Consider the following 21,174-nt stretch of genomic DNA (forward strand, 5'->3'; position numbering starts at 1 on the left):
TATGGTCCCGAGCCTTGTGCTCTCCTTTGATCTGATTGGTCAATAAGAGCGAATCTGTTTTCACCACGACATGCTCCGCCCCGGCGGTTCTGGCTAGCCTGACTCCGGTTATCACTGCCTCGTACTTGGATTCGTTGTTTGAGGTCAAGGAGGTAAGCTCCGAGGCGTGCTCGAACATGTCTCCGTTTGGGCTAAGAATAACGATGCTGGCCTTCGAGCTATCCGTCGTGGAAGGGCCGTTGGTGTGTACCTCCCATACGCCGGGTTCCTTCTCGTTCTTCGAGGCGAGCTTATGTGCTTCCCCCCGGTCCGAGACGTATATCAATGTCAAGGCCCGGATGGAAATTACGGCGTCGGTTTCACTCAAAGTGACCCGGCCTATGAGCACGTTGTGGGCAGATGTGCCGTCGATAACTATAAATTCAGACATAACATTCTGGTGCAGTTCCCACGCCGAACCTCACCTAGCAGTCCCCGACCGACCCCAGGGGGTACCAGCCGACCTTAAAAGTCAGACGGCGGGTTGGTGCGGCGGCTCAAATCTTCGACTCTCGGATCGAGGCCGAGAAAGCATTCTCTGTACATAATGTTTGTGTAGGCGCCGTGTCAATCGGCACCTCTTCACCAAGTGGTTGGCTATGTCCAGGTGGACCGTAAGTGGGTCATTTGTGAAGAGCGACGACTCCCTCATAGTCCTTCTTCCCAATGGTCATATCGGGGATATTGGAAGCGGGGGTGGCTGTGTTGGGCACAAAGTTGATGGTCTGACACGGTTCATTCAGGTGCCGTTTGTGCCCATGAGCGGACCCACCATTCTCGTTGCCCTCGATGATAGCATGGATTACTCCTATCCGTTCGAAGACGGACTTGCTACGCGACCCGCCGGCATCTGGTTTTTGGCCACCGGCAACATATTTGCCGAGGCTCCCTTTCGGATCGTTCCTCAATGGCATTCGTCGATGATGGCGGATCGTTGGTTAAGTGACCGGGTGTGGCCGTGGTACTCACAAGATCTTGGCTCGTGTCACCGTCACTCCTCGGCCTAGGGGTCTTTCCCACTTCTGGCCCTCGTTCTTGCTCAACGCGAAGACCTCGGCGGCCGATACGGCTAGGGGGGTGTGGTCATCGTACCGTTTTTGTAATACGTTCGAGCTCCCCGCATCCGCCGAGTTCATTTCTGGCAGATTTGTCCGACCGTGACCTATTATTCTCACGGCGTCTTTCGTCGGACCGTGACCCGTTGTTGCCACGACGTCTTTCATCCGGATTGTCCTCCGGTGGGCTCTTCTTTTCGGAGGGCTCGGCCTCGCCGGGGCCTACCCATGTCTTGTGATAGTCTTCTACCTTGATGGCCTGGTCGGCCATCCTCCGGGCGGCATCCAAGCTCGGGCCCCGCACTTGATGAGCTCATTTTTAAGTCTCCCCTTGGGAGGCCCTTCATCGCCAAGGCCGCCGGTTCGGGATTAATTTCTCGAATCTGCTGGACCTTTCCGTCGAACCTCTTCACATAGCTTCGTAGAGACTCGCCCCCCTTCTGTTTGATAGTTAGGAGGTCCGACGTCTCCACGGCCCTTCTCTTGTTCAGTAAGAGTCTTTGGGCTAGAAAGGCGTCCCTTAGGTCGGCGTAGTAGTATACCGAGCCGTCGGGAAGCCCTTTGTACCAACTTTGAGCCATCCCATGCAAAGTTGTTGGGAAGACTCGGCACCGGACCTCATCGGGCTGCTCCCATACCGACATGTAAGACTCGAAAGCCTCGGCGTGGTCGGGTGGGTCACTATCTCCTTTGTATGATAGGGGTGGCAACTTGAGCTTAGTTGGCACCTGGACTTCTAGGACGTAAGCGTTGAGGGGTGTCGACCACGTGTCGAACGACACGCGGCGATCGGCTCCTCGCATTCCTAATCCGGCTCCTCTCCTCGTAGCGGGAAGGACTTCTTCTTCGACTCGGACTTCTTCTCCAACTCGCCGAGTTGGGCTCCTCTCGGTTCCTTTGGGGTAAGCCTCGTTCGTGTTGCGGGGACGCCGTCCTCCCATGAGTGCGGGAAGGACTTAGGTCTACCACGCCCACTTTGGGCTCCCCGCGACTTGGCGGGTCAGCTTCTCCCAGTGCTCCGTTCAAATTTCTCGGAGTCACGTTTTGGGCCCTGGTCTCCTGGGCGGTTTCCGCCGCTCTTGTCGGCGTGACAGTGTGAGCAGGCGTATTACTAATTAGGTTCAGGACCATTTTCAGTTTTGCTATGTCAACCACATGTCCCATGATGGTGACCTGGTTGGCTCGCAGCGGCGTGTCCGGCATTATTGGCATCCCGAACTCTGGTTGGATTACTCCGCCGGTGGAGGGCTGCACGACTCCAGAATTGTTGAAAGTATCATCGTGGTAGAACGCGGTTTCGTCGGTCACGACTGCGTCTTGTTGCTTTGACATCTTAGCTTTTTGGGTGGGTTTTTGTTGTTTTTTTTTTTTTGGTTGTTTGGGAATGAATGTGACTAGCTTCTAGTGTCTTTCCCCACAGACGGCGCCAATTGTTCCGGGTGTAATTTCAGAGCAAGTATAGTTACCACCCGTGGCTTGTTGAATGATGTCTTGAGTTGGATTCTCCTTTGGTCTTAATCGTTCCTCTCGGCCTCTCCTGCAATAATGAACGAACTGAGGGCTTGGCTTTGTGCCAAGCGTACTCACTCCGACGCTCAAGTCAGTAAACTTAAAGGATAAGTTGTTACTTGGCTGAATGTATATTGTAGAGAGATAAGGAAGATATTACCAGATGAATAGTGTATTTAGGTTTAGTTGTGTATTTGATGGATCCTTTCCTCAATGAAGGTTGAGGAGTATTTATAGGCTTTCACCTTTTGTCACGTAGTGGCCAAGTGGCCAAGTGGCTAGCAGGTGGAAAGACTGATCTACCCCTCGGCCGAGGGACCTATGGCAGGCCGGCGGGCCCTGTTGACTCACCGCCGAGGGGTCTTGGATGTGAGTACGCGGGTATGTGCCCCGGCTGGCAAGTTGTCATGCCGAGACCCAGGCTGACCGGCCGATGGGCTGCATCGGCTAGGCTATCTAAGTCGTTGACTTGCTGTGGATATCTTTGACCTTGCTCAATATGTTGACTTGGTCAGCGGTGCAGAATATGCCCCATCAATACCATTTAATAGTTCAACTCCTTATTAATTCTACCTAACTCTTTAGTGCTCCAATTACCTTCTCATCGCTCTAAAACCCAAATCCCATTATTTATATCGATATCACCTCGCTCTTTCTTACCATGGATCTTCTCTTGCTATGCTATCACTCACACTTGCCACTAATCTATCCATAAAATCAACGTTCACTGTCCAAATAATTACATATCCTTTGTACCTCTCTAGCAATCAGAATTCCTTTTGTACCGTTAATTGCCCAAGGAAATCACACAGTAGTTTCATCTCTTAATAAACCAAATCTCCCAAACTCACTCACTGTCTACAAATCCACCTCGCGACATGTCTCCACAAAGTCCACTATATACTACTCTTCTCAATCCCTTTAAAACGAACTTTCACTGTGTATATTCTTAACCCACACGACTCCTAACCATCCCCCTCCATGATTCTTTACATGTCTCAAGCTGCCGCCATTTGCGTCCCTCATTTCAATCTATTCATTCTCACGTTCCATAAACTCACGTCATCCCTTGCCCACATTCACTTACATTTTCATTACTCAACATACAATCATGTCACTCTTCTCGTCTCACACAACATGCCCTATGCCTCAATTAAGCCGTACCAATCTTCCTTTTCTTTTTCTTCTACCGATCACAACACATATAAATCATGTCCTCCCCACCGAACTCATACTCATCATAGGTGCCACTCTTTACATCATAAGATTGGGTAACTTACGCATCATGATCAACATACATATAAAACGGTGCATAAAGAAGAAAATTAATACCTTTAAATTAAACATAATATGCAACGAATGTTAAAAGATAAGCATATGACCCAAAACAGGGGTCACTAGATCGAGTACAGGCCACTCGATCGAGTAAGTGACTTACTCGATCGAGTAGGTGAAGATCAGAAGCACGTAAAACAAATCACCAGGGCTACTCGATCGAGTAACTAACGTACTCGATCGAGTGCCCCCTTACTCGATCGAGTACCAAGGATACTCGATCGAGTACCCCAATTCTCAGCACTGTCCAGTTTTCGTAAAACAGTCATAACTCACTCATTTCTTGGTCGTTTTGGGCGTGTGACCTATCGTTAGAATCGTAAAAGGACAAGCTATCAGCTCCAATTGGAATCACATCAAAATCATTTATGCATCTCAAGTTATAACAGTTTAAAGACAACCTCTTTATAAACGAAAAACACAACTTTTGATTTTTACTTCCCAAACGACTTAAACAACAACAAGGTAGACAAAACGACTCAGTACACATAAAACCAGTATTGCTAATCTCATGTTACCATCTTCAAAAATCAAGCAACAACATCCATCATGCACATATATTATTTAACTCATTAGTCATGTACTAACCGCATACTTTAAATTTTATAACTTTTCGTAACACAACATTCTCATACATTACAAATCCTATTTCCATGTTACTAATACAACAACATTACAAATACACTTCGTCACCTAAACATATTCATAATCACAAAATTCATATTCTCATGCAATTGCTACTCCATCTTTTCCAATCAATTCATCCATTTCCAACATATTACTCGTCATTCTCATACACTTTTCTAACAATTCCAACCAACATTGTAAGCCAACTATCATGCAACATGCTTTCAATCAACAACATACGAAATCACATTATCACCATCTTTTCTACACATTCCCCATTCTCCACATACATACATCCACTGATTCATGCCACACATCACCATATAGGTACACAATTCACAGGATAAACACATAGTGATCCCGACTCATATCCCATGGTGACCGGTTCAAAATTGTAGGGCGAGTTCGCGACTTTAGGACGTCTCCCAAGTCTTTGCATTAGCTCCTACAACCTTTACCCCGGGTTCATTTTAATTGACTCCCTATATTCATTGGGTTCATTGGTTACAGGTTTCAGGATCGTCGCTCTGATACCATTTGTAACACCCCCATACTCCAAGTGCCTTACCAGGACCACTCAGATATAAGGATGCCACCATCTCGGTTACCCGAGGCATGATATTCATAAGACATTAATGAAACAACTTTAAAAGTAAATAAACTTTAAAGTGATTACATAGCAAATCCAAACTGATAAAAAGAAACATAAGACTCTCAGACGATCTACTGCTAAAACTATCAAAGCTATAAAACATCGTCTGACACAGCGGAAGACTTCTAACTGCCACGTGATGACTCATCCCAGCTATCCCATACGCGTCATATCATACCTGCTCAATAACTGCTCACCACCCCCGAATGGATCACCACAGTTTTTAAAACATTTAAACGGGGTCAGTACTAATCACACAATTCAATATATATCAACAATAAGATAAACAGACAGCTTAACCGTCACACACACAACCACACCAATTCCAACAATCTCAATCACCGATCGTCCACTTTGGACCACTACGCCGATGGGGGACCGCAGCCGTACCCACCAAATCCCCGCTCCTCATAATGAGCGATAACCCTGTCCATTAATGTGCACATCCCTTCTGTGGCGGGTTCCACAGAAGGCGAAACTAGGGCGTGAAGCCACTCCCGCAAGTGACCTCACTCAGCCGAGGACACGCCTCGAGAACCATAGACAACGATCACAATCACAATCACAACCGTCACAATACAATTACTATATCAAACAATCAATCTCAACACATCAACAATCATCCCATTATGGGACTAATACTGAGTAGGAAATCCCCCGAAAAGCACAACAATCGAGACGGTCTCAACAATTTTGTATCAAAAAGCCTCTTCTACAAATCCTCCTCCTATCATACATACACATAACCACTACCAATCATTATCTACAACAAAACCCCCAATTCCCCATATTAGGGTTTAAACAAACTCAAAGAAACAGTATAAAATTGGTATGTAGATCTTACCCTTGACGCAAGGAACACTATGATGCAAAGAACAAGATGATCCGACACTCCTAGCCTTGGGGATTTGCCAACAACGCGACGAGAGAGAACTACGTAACTCCTTTTTCTTTTGAAGGGTTTAGAAAGGTTAAAAGTGATTAAATAAACTGACGAAAACCTTTTATATCAAACTCGCGTTATTAGCAAAACCCGTCAAAACATTCCCCGTAAACCGGCTACTCGATCGAGTAGCTAAGGTACTCGATCGAGTAGCTAATTAGGTACTCGATCGAGTATCCTAGTTACTCGATCGAGTACCCAACAGGTCAGAAACTATTTTAAAACGCAACACCCTTACTCGACAGAGTAAGGCCTACTCGATAGAGTACCCAGAGACTCATAAAACCGTAGTATTACAATTCCGACTCGGCATTTTAAACGGTTTCTTAAAAAATTAATCGGTTTTTTGACCCGAACTCCAAATGAACTCTAATTACTGTCAGAACTACCGTAGCGGCGCGTAGAAGACGACCAAGGGGTAGACACAAGTATCTGAGCTATCACTTGACGATAAAGTTACGGATTGTCATAAATCGTTCCGCATACCAAACATGCGGCCCAATCTTCACTGGGTGGTTGGCGGGAGGTGTAGAAATGAGGTATCTACAATAGTCCGTCACAAATGTTTGTCTGTCACAAATCCGTCACAAACCCGCAGAATGTGACAAAATTTTGATCCGTCACTACTGTTCCGTCAATAATCCGCTATTACCTTGTAGTAAACCACCGCCTCCTTCCCCCGCTTCCCTTGACCGGCGAAGCCCACCACACTAATAAAATATATACAAAACATTTAAAATAAATATGAAAAACACAAACAAGCAAGAGCACCATGTAGTATTGTGTTCCTGATAAATTAATTTTAAATTAAAGAGGAGACGAATCCCAAGGGAGCTATGTAGACAGATTTTTTTGGTCTTTACTCTCGTGTTTAGGAAAGCTAAATTCACTTCATGTGTATCAGCTGTGATGGTTTAACAATCATGGTCAAGCCTCTGCCCAACATCGGTGACGACCGCCATCCACTTGATCAATACGAGAATTAACATCCATAATTGTGTAATTTGACGGTTTTGATTAATTTTGTGAGAGGAGAATTATAAAGAATCAAAGAGAGTTTTTTTTGTTTTGTTTGTAGGCAAATGACATACTATGGAAAAATAATGAAAATTTTTAATTGATTTACATTGTTTTTTAGTTATATATCGAACCTCAACTTTACATTAAACAGAAGACCTCCCAAATACACTATTAAACGGAGGAAGTGTCATTTATTCCAACTACTTATTGCACTACATATGCATGATCCCCTAAACCATTAGAAAGTTTGGAGGGCAAATTTCTTAGCGTATTTTTTTTCATCTGTTTGCCGAATACGAGTAAGTCTGAAAGACGATTGTCCATAATTACAATGAACACAAATTCCGTGACGATTACGTTTATATTTAACATATTTTTTAAAAATCATGCACGACTAACGAATGACCAAAAATAAAAGACAGAGAAGCCGATCGACCTTGAATTGGTCATCATTCTTCGTTTCTTTGTAACAAATTTAAAGATTTAGAGATTGATTGTCATATATCAAGGAAAACTGGTATGCTCCTTATAACAATTACATTATTAGACTAACCAATATGTCATGTGTCTTACATTTCAAGGACACCGTATCAGATATCCAATATCCATTTCATATCCTTGCTCATATCCGTTTCCGTACTATGTAGTTTTACTAGTTTATCGTATACCATCTTTTCCAATACCTACAAACACAAATTGTTATATAAGGCGGTCTCATACTATGAGACCAGCCCATTAACGAAATTGTCCAAACTAACATATAATTTAAAAAAAATACTAAACCAACTATCTAAGGTAACTACCATCTCCACAAAAAGAAACCAACGTTTAATCTCCACCTAACTAGTTAGAGAATGTTTGGCAACGAAAATTTAATTTGAAATACCGCATTTTAAATTTATCAAAGTGAAATAAAGATTTGGAAACGAGGGGGGTTAGAGAGTGGATTTCAAATGAGTTTATTTTAGTCTTACTTGATTTGATAGGGATTTAAAAATCTAAATCTAATAGGTTTGCCAAACATACAAATTGGACCAAATTTTAATTTGAGAATACAATCTTTGTTCCCAAACACACCATTAGAGAATTTGTGAATTCCCAAGTGGAAAAATCAAATTCATTCTTGTCTCAAGCAAACTAAATCCCCAGTTTCATTGCAAATTTCGTGAATTTTCTATGTTTGCAACTACATAGTAATTTAAAGGAGCAAACTCATTTTTTTGCAAAATTAACCCCTTTATCCATCACAACAATGTCGTGGAAGGATAATATCATCAAGCCAGATTTGTTTTTGATACATCGTTTCTTCTATTTTCCAACGTGAATGATGTTGTTTAGTTGAAAATTGTTTGTTATGCAAGGAAAGTCATTAAGCCATTTTAATAATTTTTTCTAACTTGAGATTAAACTAGAACTTTGAACTTTAAGGTGATAACTTGAGATTTTGACTTAAAAACACATGTTTTAAAAAGCTAACTAGCTTAAATGGAAGAGCTTGTGCAATGACACAAGGTGTGGGTTCGAATCCCGCATTGGCTTCGTGATACTTGGTATTTGCAAAAGTAATGAACGCCTATATAGTCGCTAATTATAGAAATATTAGTGTTAAATTCAACTGTTATAATCTACTTGATAAATCAATAATAAGTTCGAACATAGGCTTGTGTTAAGAACTCTTAATTTTAATTCAAAAAGTTCCAAGTATTTTAAAGATCTAATTTTAAAATATCGGTTCTAAACTTACAACTTTAGAATTTTAGTTAATTAATTGTATTCTAGTTGAAAACTAGAGGTTCTAACTTTGCTAAAAATTGCAGTATGGGACTTTTTATGTTTTAAGTTGAAAGCTCAATGTTTTAATTATGAAATTTTTGGTTAATTAGTTTGAGAATTCAATGTTAAATACAAGAGAAAATTGTTGATTACAACCTTTTATAAACCGCTTTTTGAAAATTACAGCCTTATATAATTGTTTTTGCAAATTACATCCAAAATTTTACTTCTGATGATAAAGTACATCCAAAACTTTAACTCCGGTGGACAATTGACTCCAATTTGAATTTTGTCACTTAAGTTCATTTTTTTATGACGAAAATATCCTTACCCTCATTCTTTATAATCCCTTGTTCATCTTCCTTGTTCATATTTAACTCCTTGTTCATCTCTCTAATTCTTATTACCGAATCATTTCAATTTAATTCTACCCTATTTCAATTGCTCTCTTTTATTCTACCATATTTCTATTATATACGAAATTTCTACCCTGTTTCCAATCTTCATCTCTCTTTTATACCTTCTAAATCAATTTTCCCCAAATTCAATTTAATTAGGGTTCTTCAATTTTCGTAATATATCTTCAAATTGATCTGCTTCCTTTATTTGACAATGAAGGATCAATTACAGTAGAGGAATGAATGATGATTGATGTGACCATAATTAGCGCATATTTAGCCCCCGAATTAGCCTTGTTCCCATGCTTTTTAGTGCATATTTGGGTCATTTCTTATCTTTAGTTCTTTGTTTTGCATATTCTTTGAGATTTTGATCCCTTGGTAGGAAAGGAGTAAGAATCTTGCATTTTCATGGCAAAACGAGACTAAATTGATCGAATCCAATGACCAAGCATCAAGGAGAGACAAGATTAGAAGGCCTTTGTACATATTATAGTAGATGAACAATGTTGAGAAATGATCCTTGAGTCCCCAAGGAAATCCCCAAGGAATTTATGAAGAAAAGGGAAGAAAAGAAGAAGAAATCTTGCTGAAGAACAATCCGTGCGGATTGACTACAATCCGGCCGTCCTCCACCTGCACAATCCGTGCGGTTTCATCCCAAGACGCTCGGGTTAGCACTGCCACAATCCGCCCGGATTCCTCCAAAGCCGCTCGTGTTCCACCGCCAGAATCCGCCCGTCCCGACACTAATCCGCTCGGATTCCTCTGCAGCGCAATTTCGTCTTCTCCAAGCTACAAAGAAAGAAGCCCTTCCTTCGAAAAATACCGGCTCCTCCCTGCTCAATCTAAAAAGTGTAATTACTAGTTTAGCCCTTAGTTAACCCTAATGAATCCCCCTAATCTCCACTATAAATACCCCATTAGTCTAATTAGAAGAGCATGTTCTTCTTATCAATTCTTAGAGTAGTTAATACCAATCAAATCTTTCTTTAATTTTGTAATCAACAATTAATCAAGTTCTAATACAAGTTTTACTTCCTTAATCTCTCTTTTGTTCATCCTTTATTTTGGGTAATTGAAGATTATTTGGGTTATTATTGGGAGATTGACAACCTCTCAATCAAGCATCAAGTACTACTTTTATCTTTGCTTTATTATTGGAATCATTAGTAGGTATAATTCTCTTAATCCCTTTTTAATTATTGTTAATTACTTTCATTTATTCATCATGTTTCATTTTGTTGGTATGATTGACAACCTTGCTAGCTTGATCAACATGATAATGAGTGAGTAGTCTCTTAGCTAGGGTTAATGGGTGATTAGGGGAAACCAACATGGGGAATGATTCATGCTTAAATTAATATGCTTTCATGTTTTATTTGCTTGCTTGTTTTGATCTCAACTCATGCACATGTTTTATTTGATGAAATGCTAAGCCTATGAATCCTTGCATTTACCACCATCTCCTATCTTTTCAATGAGACTTGTAAGACATAACCCAACTCGAGTCTCATTAGACCATGCATGTTGTTGAGTAGGGAAGACTAAGTCGACTTGTAGGTGTTGTACAATCTAATCGATTCGGCTCCGGGACCCAAACTTTCCTAGGATTGTAAGATATAACCCAACTCAATCCATCACAACAATAATTGCTTGCTTATAATTTGAGAACATGTTTGTATGATCAATTCCCATGGTTCCCCTATGACCCCATGACACCCTAGTGCTTTTTAATTAATTGTTTACAACCCTTTAATTCATCTTGCTTGTTTATTTCCATTGATATTTTAGTTTAGTGACCTTCTACATCAACCCAATTTGTGACACCCCTAAGACACCACTAGTTGCAATTGAAATCTCATTTCAATACCCGTCCCTTGGGATCCGACCTTTACTTGCCTCTTTACTAATTGTAGAGTTGTTTGTGAAGCTATAAATTGTGTTTTGATTCGGACGTGACCCAATGACAACACCTTAAATTATGAACACGAAACGGACCGATCAAAAATGGCACCATTGCCGGGGACGGTGTTTACTTGATTTAGATTTCTTTTCATTGTTATTAGTTGTGTCTTTCTTCGCCTTGGGGAAGTAAAACTCCTCAAGGTTTGTTCTAATTGTTTTCGAGTTGTTTGATATTTTGCATGTCTAGAAGGTCACAAGGTGATTTGTTACCTTTTGACCGTGAAATTGAAAGAATCTTGACGAACAATAGGAGATTTGCTAGGAGGAATTTGAGAGGTATTAGTGAGGTTGTTCAACCAACTATTGAGTTCATCAACCCTTTCGCAATAGAAGGAGAGGAGAACCCATTACACAATACCCCACAAAATCAACCTACAATGCCTAAATTCTCATCACATTCCGTACCCACCGAGGAGAACCTACCCAATGGTACTCCTACACCACAACATCTAACCGGAAATTTTATTGCCAAATCCGCCTTTATCCAATTAGTCGAAAGGAGCCAATTTGGGGGGATGCCTAGCGAAGACCCTCATTCTCATATGGAAACCTTTTGCGACTATTGTGATGCAATCTCTCAAACCGGTGTGACTCAAGACCAAATTCGATGGGTCTTATTTCCTTTTTCTCTAATCGGCACCGCGAAACAATGGTTGAAGGGCCTTGACAAGGCCACTCTCGGAATAGATTCTTGGAAGAAGTTGGCTCTAGCTTTCTACAAAAATTCTACCCACCGGAAAAGACTAACATGCTAAGATCTCAAATTACGGGTTTTAAGCAAAGGGATGAAGAATCTTTGTATGAAGCTTGGGAAGGGTTCAAGGGAATTTGTCGCTCATGTCCTCACCATGGACTTAGTGAATGGTTCTTGGTACAACAATTTTGGAACGGTTTATATGAAGATTCAAGGAGCATTCTCAACATGGGATCAAATGGAATGTTCACCGAAGTTGATGACAATCAAACATGGAACAAAATTGAGGAAATGGCAGTCCATAACTCACAATATAGTAGACCTCGCAAGGCTCCTAGAGGAGGAAAGCATGAAGTGGACTCCGTTACTCAATTGGGTGCTCAACTTAGTGCTCATATTGACACAATCAATTTGAAGTTTGAAAAAGCTATGGCTAGACTTGAAGAAGTCTCAAAATCACCAAAGCATCATGTTAATGCCATGACGGCATCCTCATCAATCCCAAGTGGGATATGTGAGAATTGTGGAACTTTGGGACATGACCAAAGTGAATGTATGGGAACAAATGAACAAGTGAATGCTTTCCAAGCATACAAGAGTGGTACCCCTTATTCCAACTATTACAATGAAAACACCAAGTTTCACCCAAATCTCTCATACAAAAGCCAAAATGTTCAAAACCCTCAAACAACATACACTCCACCACCCATGAGAAACCAAAATGAAAGACCCTTTTACAATCAAAACCAAGGTTACCAAAATCAAAATCCATACAATCACCAAAATGACCAAGGTTTTGATGTCCAAAAAGCGGTCCTCCAAATGCAAAAGAATCAACAAGAATTTTTCACTCAAATGCAAAAAGATAGTCAAGCAAAGGAAACCACCATCAACAACATTCTAGCTCACACCAAGATGTTGGAAACACAATTGACTCAACTAGCATCTTGATGACCGGGTTTTTGCCGTCACTTCCGGTACCAAAAACAATTTATAAAACCAAATAAAAGTAGTATTTATTCGGGTGTCGAACACAAAGATGGCGGGGGTTAGATACTTGGTTTGTTTAAGTCTTTAGTTTAGTCAAACAAAATAAGATGTTGATTTATCTAAAACTAAGATGCAATAAGGTATAAATTAAACTAAATGGGATTGTATTCAATTGATGGAAGGCTAAGGTCTTTGGGTTCACAAAGGGCAATTAGGGGGAGAAACAAGGTCTAACAAGAAAAGGGTAATAATAGTGGTCAAGGGTTTAAGACTAATTTCTTAGTCACCTTAAGCTCCTCAGTAAGTTGTCACTTGATCGAGATGAACTAGCTACAAATAAAGCATAAAGACTACCTAATAGCATGAGCACCAAGACGGATCGAATGCATCAAAGAGATGTTCTAACTTTCATTAAAACTCATCTATAAGCACTTCTAAAACTATCTAATAACACAATGCACCAAGGTAAGCCAAACATGTTAATGAAATGTCCAATTTTCATTGAGGCATTTCCACAAACACTTCAAATGCATTAAGAGTAGAAACCACGTAATCACCCAATTCAAAAGGTTAACAACCCAAATTCATCCCCTTAATTACCCAAATTCCCCCTATGACCTTAGATAAGACTACTCACTCATGTTCATGGGTGAGAAATTAACAACAAATTCCAACAAAATACAAGTAAACATTGCAAACATGATAAAGACTAATACTTTTGATGAATAATGATAAAACAACATAAGAAATGTAAACTAATGAAAGTAATGTAAACAGAAGATAAGAATTTTACCAACAAAGAGGAAAGTAACAATCTTGGATAATAATGGAAGAATGAATTTCTTCTAATCTTCAAATACAATCCAAAATACTAATTGTATACTAATGAGGGATGAAGAACTTGCATAAACAAAGGAAGAATTAAACTAATAATTAAAGAAAGATTGCAAATTTTATTGAATGAAAATGAGAGAGTAAATATTAGGGTTCTACAATATTGAGAGAGAAGGATGGACTAATCTAATTTTCTATCTAATTCTAATGTAAGGTAGTGTGTTGTATTCTAAGATAGTGTAATTGGTGGTGTGTCAAACTATAAGGTGGTTTCCTTTTATACTAATCTAATAATAATAATATTAATATAATAATTCTAATAATTGATATAATAATAATGCTCATACTAATAATCCTAATCTCCCAAACATAAGACACACGACACAAATATATAAAAAGGAAAAGGGGAAAACGATTAAAAGCAAAACGCAGCAAGGGGGCGTCCTGCCGGCCGGCCGGCGGTCGGTGCGAGGTGTCGGCAGCGCGTAGCTTGAAGAAAGGGGTTGAATTAAATGGGGTGTAGTCTATGCCGGCCTGTCGGCTGCCGGACAACCGGCATAGAGCACAATTTGATGCGAGAATGTTGATTGTGGTGTTGCGTGCCGGTAGGCCGGCTGCCGGTGGCTCTGACCGGTAGCGAGGCCTTCACAAAAGGAGGGAAATTGATGTTGTGGCTACCGGTTGAAGGAGTCGGCTGCCGGTAAGCCGGCACGGAGAACAAAGCTGTTTGATGTCGATGTTGTTGATGCAGGGGAATTCGGGGTTGTTGCTGCTGCGTATGATTAAAGAGGTGCGTTGATGAAGGGTGATTGGTTATGATGATGGCGAGATGAATGACGATTAATGGTGGTGTTCGGTATGGTGTGGGTAGAGGATGGTGATGGAGGTGCGTGAATGATAATGGTTACTAGTGATGAATTGATGAGGAGCTGCTGGTGCTGAATTGGTGCGGTTCTGGTGATGTAAATGATTAATGGAGGTGGAGGTGAGTAAAAATGGTGATGATGGTTTTGATCGTGGAGCTTGTCGGGCTGCTGCAAAAATGTCGCAAATGGAGTTTTTGATTGATGAAGGTGGTGGAAGTTAATGCTGCTGGAGGTGAAGACAGTTAACAATGGTGATTTGTATGATGGAAGTCGAGTATGGAATGAAGATGGAGGGGTGATGGTTCGTGAACACAGCAAGGGTCACGGGTGTGTTGTGATTTGGGCATGGTGAAGTCAAGACTGACTTTGACTTTGACTTTGCTCATTGTTTCCTTCCCTTTGACCCGGTCTTAACTCGTCTCAATCCGACGTGTTCCTTAATTTCCGACTCAACTCTCTTGAATTTCCGTCTCATTATTTCTCCTTGATTTCTCGTTTCACCTTCACAACAAATTAATATAACAATAAATTAACATACTAATAAAATAATAGTAATTAAACTAATATTATAATAACAATACGACTAATTATTAAATAAGACTAAAACGGCTATTAGTTATAAATTAGTTATTAAATGAGCTATTTAAACATTTAAACACACAAAATCGAGTCGGAATAAGGTATAAATGCGGGGTAAAATACGACTAAAATGCTACTTATCAAATCTCCCCACACTTAAACCTTACTCGTCCTCGAGTAAGCTCATTAAATTAAACTAAGACCCGTAATATAAAAGGACTAGATAAACTAATAATATCCGATGAAAGGCAATTAACGGGCCTTCTCCGTCCCTTCAACTCACAACGAAACACAATGAGGTATGCATTCCGATGCAAGGCAAGTGGGGGCTTGCGGAAAATGGCGATGCATCCAACATGTAAGCACATATGCAAGTAATAGAATGCATCTAACAAAAAGTCACCCACTTTCCTCATCTAAGCGGGGTTTTTCTTCAAAATTGAAAGGTCTAGGTTAGGTGAAACCGTCTCAAAACCTCAACGAGGTGCCAACTCCCTAAACGTGGCACAAGCAACCCAAATATGTTCACAAAAGCCAAAGAAACACATTCTAAGGCGGGAAAAGGGGAAGCAAGGCTAGTCCTCCAAGAATGACACGACACGCGCAAGATTCAACCAAAATAGACCCATGGCTAAGGGGACTTAGATCATCGACAACCTCACGGATTTCACTCGTCACTCATTTAAAGACCGGGTGTTTTTTGTACAAAAAGTAGCCCAAACACTCTCCTACTGCGACTCGTGAGAACGTGCCCGCAATCTAATGTGTAAGACCGTCCTACGTCCAAATGAGATGCAAAAAGTACAATGCACAAGCCATGAAATAAGGGTTGTAACGAGGCTAAGGAGTAGGACGAAACGGGATTGGTGCAAGCACCGTTTGGACATGTGGAGTTCAAATCAAGAATTGTCGACACATCACATCCATTTCTTATTGCAACACATGAGACACGTCTATGCCCTAACATAGCATGGATCACCAAAACTATGCAAAAATTGCATAAACCCAACTCAAATTGGAAAAACTTTGAAAGTACTCCTCTTATTTCAACAAATGGTAACGTCTACACCCTAACAAAGACTCGGTTTCTCAAGTCTTGCAAAAATTGTGTAAACCCGACTCATTTTGGAAAACATCAATTTGCCCCTTTATTTAGCAACGGCTCTTTCTACCCCGTTTAATGATGAGGGGGGGTGTTGCTTGCCTTTTTCTTCTTTTAACACAAATATATACAAAACAACCAACTCTTTTTTTGAATTTTTCACAACTTTTTCACTTTTCTATTTTGTTTTTCATTTCTTTTTCAAAACCTCTTAATTATATACAATGCCAAATGCATACCAAGTTCCGACCCAAGTGGATATGTATACTATCCACCACTATGACCCAAATCACCTCCTACAACACTACTACAAAACCGACCAATTCTTGATCAAGGAAGGGTGGTTATGGGATGTAGCTATTTTAGTGAGTTTGCCAAATGAATAGGTTGAGGCTCAAAGGGGGTGAATAAAAAAGGGAGATAATGGAAGGGACAAAACAAGACAATTTGGCTATGTGAGGTTCATATGCATGTGGAAACAAATTTTATTTCATAACTTGTGCACAAAAAAATGAAATGCAAATCATGGCCTAAGGACGGAATGACACACTTATGCGTCTAGACATAACACGTCTCGCGAGGAGACCTACTCACAATCCTAAGTGGGGGTCGGGTATGAATGCACCGACCCTAGGAGGCTCTAATCCTCACATTTGAGTAGCTAGGTCGAGGTCTAGGTCTAGCCTACGGTCCTCTCGGTCTCACAAGGCGGCCAAAACTTGGTGGACATGCCCTTTTTCCCATATGCTAACCATGTGACACGGGTGCGAGCCATGGGGAGGGGGAAGGCACGGTCAAGACATAAATCATCATTGGGGTATCATAATCCCTCCCTAGACCACATTTTGTTCAAAACTTTATATACAAACTCAATGCAACAAAAAGGAAACACAACACATAAATACATGTGAGACCAATGCATGCAAGAAATTGAAATGAACATAAGGTAAACATGTAACAATTATCTAAACCTAGCAGCACGTAAGCACACACACCAAGTTCCAAAATGGAACATCCTCATCAACATAGCCCATCCTCCTCCATATATCCAACAATATAAAGGAAAAGAATAGTAAAGGAGAAAGAGATAGGAAAGATTCAACCGAGCGGTCTTCTAGTCTCCTAATGCCTCAAATGTCCCGTATGTGCCTGCGCCACTTGTTAGACCAACATATATATACAATGCAATATTTTTGTAATTTTTTGAAATTTTTCAATTTTTAGGCATTTTCTTGCTTTTTTCTTAAATTTACAAGTATATAATGATATAAACAAATATAGACAATATTCACAAAGTGGATATTTCCCTCCCCACACAAAATTTACATTGTCCTCAATGGAACAAAGTATAGGGAGAGAATAGGAACAATAAACAACATATTTTTGGCGGTTTTTGAATTTTTCGAAATTAAAGAACATGTTTTTGGATTTTTTTTTTTTTTGAATTTTTGAAAATAAATAACATGTTTTTGTATTTTTAAAATGATGGAATTTCCTCCCCACACTTATTTATTTACATATTTCCAATGGAAATAAATGTGTGGAGGAAATTCGGAAATGAAATACATGTTTTTGTTGATTTTTGATTTTTCAAATTTTTAGTGGTTTTCAAATAAGTATGCAATGCATGATCTAATCTATATGCAATATTGAAATACGATGCAAGCTACACTATATGAATGCAAAGAGAACTAATTTAGATTAGCTCCTTTTCTAATCATGTTACTAAATGCAAAATGCGGTAAAAACTTAATTAAAGAGGAGAATAATATATACATTGCGGTGGTTCTTAAGTAACTCCACCAAACCTCTTCATTAAGGAGGCTTCAATCAACCGGGATCACCATCTTGGAATCCCGCTATTCCCTTACCAACTTTCTACCTTCAATACAAGGATCAACAACACATGAACCCTTGTTCTTCATCATCAAAGCATGCAACTTACTCATGGCATCTTGAACTTCTTGCCATTTTCGGTTCATTTCTTCTTCAAGCTTTTCCTTAGTCTCTTTGTCAACATTAGGGTCACATACCCTCTTTCCTTTCGATCTCTTCCTCCATCTTTTTGGTTTCTTCTTTCCAATTCTTGGTTTTGAATTTGGAGGGGCATTGGTGCTAGAATTGAACTCGGTTTCCCAAGTCTTGCCCTTTTCCCCACACTTATCTTTAGCATTCACTTCTTCTTCAAGATACTTATCCGGTGGCTCATCATCAACTTTTGGCTCACAAGCAATCAAGAATTCCATATTCTCATCTTCTTCATTCTCATGGAGTTCTAAAGTTTCCACGGCAAACATGCTTTGAACCACGGTTTTCTTTGAAGCATGTGGTAGCTTGAATTCAACTTTTTCCTTCCCAACTTTGAATGACAATTGTCCCTCTTTGACATTTATGACGGCTCCTCCCGTGGCCAAGAAAGGCCTACCAAGAATGACACGAGAGCGTCTTCCCATAGGGATGTCCAACACAACAAAGTCGGTAGGAATTGAAAGCTTACCAATTTGAACCATGATATCCTTGAGAATCCCATTTGGAGATTTGATTGTTCCATCGGCAAGTTTGATTGTAATGGAAGTGCGGGCTAAGCTTGAAATATTCAACCTCTTCACAAGGGCAAGTGGTATGACACTCACACTTGCCCCTAAGTCACACAAAGCACTATCCACCTTTTGGTCACCAACGGTACATGGAATTGAGAAACTCCCGGGGTCATCAAGTTTGACGGGAATTTCTTTAGACTTGACCACATTGCACTCTTCACTTGAGGCATCAAGCTCATGTCTACTAATGTCCACTTTTTTAGAAATGACTTCTTCTTGCTTGGCCAAAGAGTGTTCTTCTATCATCACCACCTCTTCTTCTTCCGGGCTCTTCTCAACTTCTACCATCATATTTGGTGATTTCATAATTTCTTCAAGCACAAATTCTTCACTCATAGTGGTTGGTGAAGTCATAATCATCTCTCCCTTACCCGGGTCAACTTTAACATCCAAGCTTGTACCATGAATTGTCATTATTTGCTCAAGCACATAGTCTTCTATGCTCTCTTTTTCGGGCTCACGGTCAACTTCTTGAAATGTTTCCATAGCCATGGAAAAGGGAGTAGTGTAAGATAACTCCTCTTGACTTGGCAAATCAAATGACTCTTCTCTTTCCTCTTCAACTCCAACCATGATAGCATTAACTTCCTTTGCCTTCATAGGGTCTCTTGGATTTTGCCCTTGTCTTAGAAATACACCCGGTGGTTTTTGAGAACTCATGAGAGCTTGGGAAGCCACTTTAGCTTCAAGACTCTTGATTTGTTGTTGGGTATTACTTGCCAAATCCCCTATCAACTTCACCAAGTTGTCATATTTATCATCTCCCATGGTATTGCTTGCTTGGGGTGGTGGCTCTTGGTTGCAAGGTTGGTTGGAAATTGGAAGAGGAAAGTCATATCCTTGAACTCTAAAGTTGGAATTTTGGTTGTTCCCTTGGTACCCTTGATTGAACCCTTGGTTTTGCCCTTGGTTGTACCTTTGATTATTGTTGTATCCTTGATTGAACCCATTGTTGTTGTTCCATTGATTGAATCCTTGGCCAAACCCTTGGTTAGCTTGGTTTCCTTGGTTTCCTTGGTAAAAGTTTTGATTACCTTGGTTCCCTTGGTTACCCTTATAATCTTGATATGCTTGAGATTGGTTGGCAAAGTTTTGGTTGGATCCTTGGTTGTTGTTGAATGAGGGTCTAGGTGGACGGTTGGAAAAATTGTTAAATGCTTGGAAAGCATTCACCTCTTGCACATTGTTCCCATCAAAGTTGTTGTAATTGTTGGCACACAAGTCATATCTGTGACCACTTCCTCCACAAAGCTCACAACTTGAGACTTGAGCCACTTCCTCCATGGGTGCCCCATGTGAGGTTGCGGCTTGGTGCACTTGATTTCTTTGAAACTTCTCAAATTTTTTTGTGAGTAAGTCGAGCTTGGCATTTGTCTCGGAGTTGGAGGAGTTTTCCTTAGAAAACTTCCCATTCCTTCTTAGCATGTTTCCTCTAGAACCATAGTTTGCTTCCGAATCTACCATTTTTTTTATCAATGCCGTGCCCTCTTCATCACTCAAGTGATCAAATCCTCCCCCCGCGGAGGCATTTACCATCTCCTTAGTCCTCGGTAGCAAAGTTTGGAAGAATGTTTGAGTGATGTACCATTCCGGTATTCCTTGGTGGGGGCAACTTGCTATCAAGTCTTGATAACGGTCCCAAGCTTCACCCAAAGACTCCCCATCCTCTTGTTGAAATGTATGAATCTCATTACGGAGCATCGCGGTCTTTGAGGAAGGGTAATATTTGGCCATGAATGATTTAGCCAAAGCATCCCAAGTAGTGAAAGTATCCGGTGGGTGAATGTTCAACCATCGGTCCGCTTTGCCCGTCAATGAAAACGGAAACAACATCATTCTCAAGGTGTCCTCGGACACCCCATTCTTTTTCATCATTGAAACCTTCCTCTTAAACTTCCGGAGGTGAGCATGGGCATCCTCTTCAATATGCCCCCCGAACAAATCCTTCTCAATCAACCCGACTTGGGCGGGATGCATCTCAAAGTTGTTGGGAGCCAATGTGCCAAAATTAATTGGGTCACAAGCATCATTGTGGTTAGGACGGTTATGGTCACGTAAAGCCATTGGTGGTGGTGGTGGATTTGGTATATGAGAAGGTGGTGTTTGAGGTGGGCTATTTGGAAGTTGGAAGTTGTGAAATGGATTTTCTATTGAAGGCTCAATTGTAATGTTTGGTTGTTGTTGAGTTGT

The 21,174-nt window shown here is 40.6% G+C and overlaps 1 long non-coding RNA gene and 2 other non-coding genes across 3 annotated transcripts; 1 reads left to right on the forward strand and 2 right to left on the reverse strand.

Annotated features, from left to right (window-relative positions):
* Positions 1-4,345: 4,345 nt before the first annotated feature.
* Positions 4,346-6,183, reverse strand: LOC141621671 (uncharacterized). The gene is made up of 2 exons (XR_012532562.1): positions 6,062-6,183; positions 4,346-5,944 (listed from the first exon to the last, which is right to left on the reverse strand). It is a non-coding gene; the product is annotated as an uncharacterized LOC141621671 (long non-coding RNA).
* Positions 6,184-12,067: 5,884 nt separating this feature from the next.
* LOC141624454 (small nucleolar RNA R71) lies at positions 12,068-12,174 on the reverse strand. Its single transcript, XR_012534261.1, has one exon. It is a non-coding gene; the product is annotated as a small nucleolar RNA R71 (small nucleolar RNA).
* Positions 12,175-20,578: 8,404 nt separating this feature from the next.
* On the forward strand, positions 20,579-20,685 carry LOC141624859 (small nucleolar RNA R71). Its single transcript, XR_012534662.1, has one exon. It is a non-coding gene; the product is annotated as a small nucleolar RNA R71 (small nucleolar RNA).
* Positions 20,686-21,174: the final 489 nt, after the last annotated feature.

Source organism: Silene latifolia, chromosome X (genome assembly GCF_048544455.1).
Source record: "Silene latifolia isolate original U9 population chromosome X, ASM4854445v1, whole genome shotgun sequence".
Taxonomy (NCBI): Eukaryota; Viridiplantae; Streptophyta; class Magnoliopsida; order Caryophyllales; family Caryophyllaceae; genus Silene; species Silene latifolia.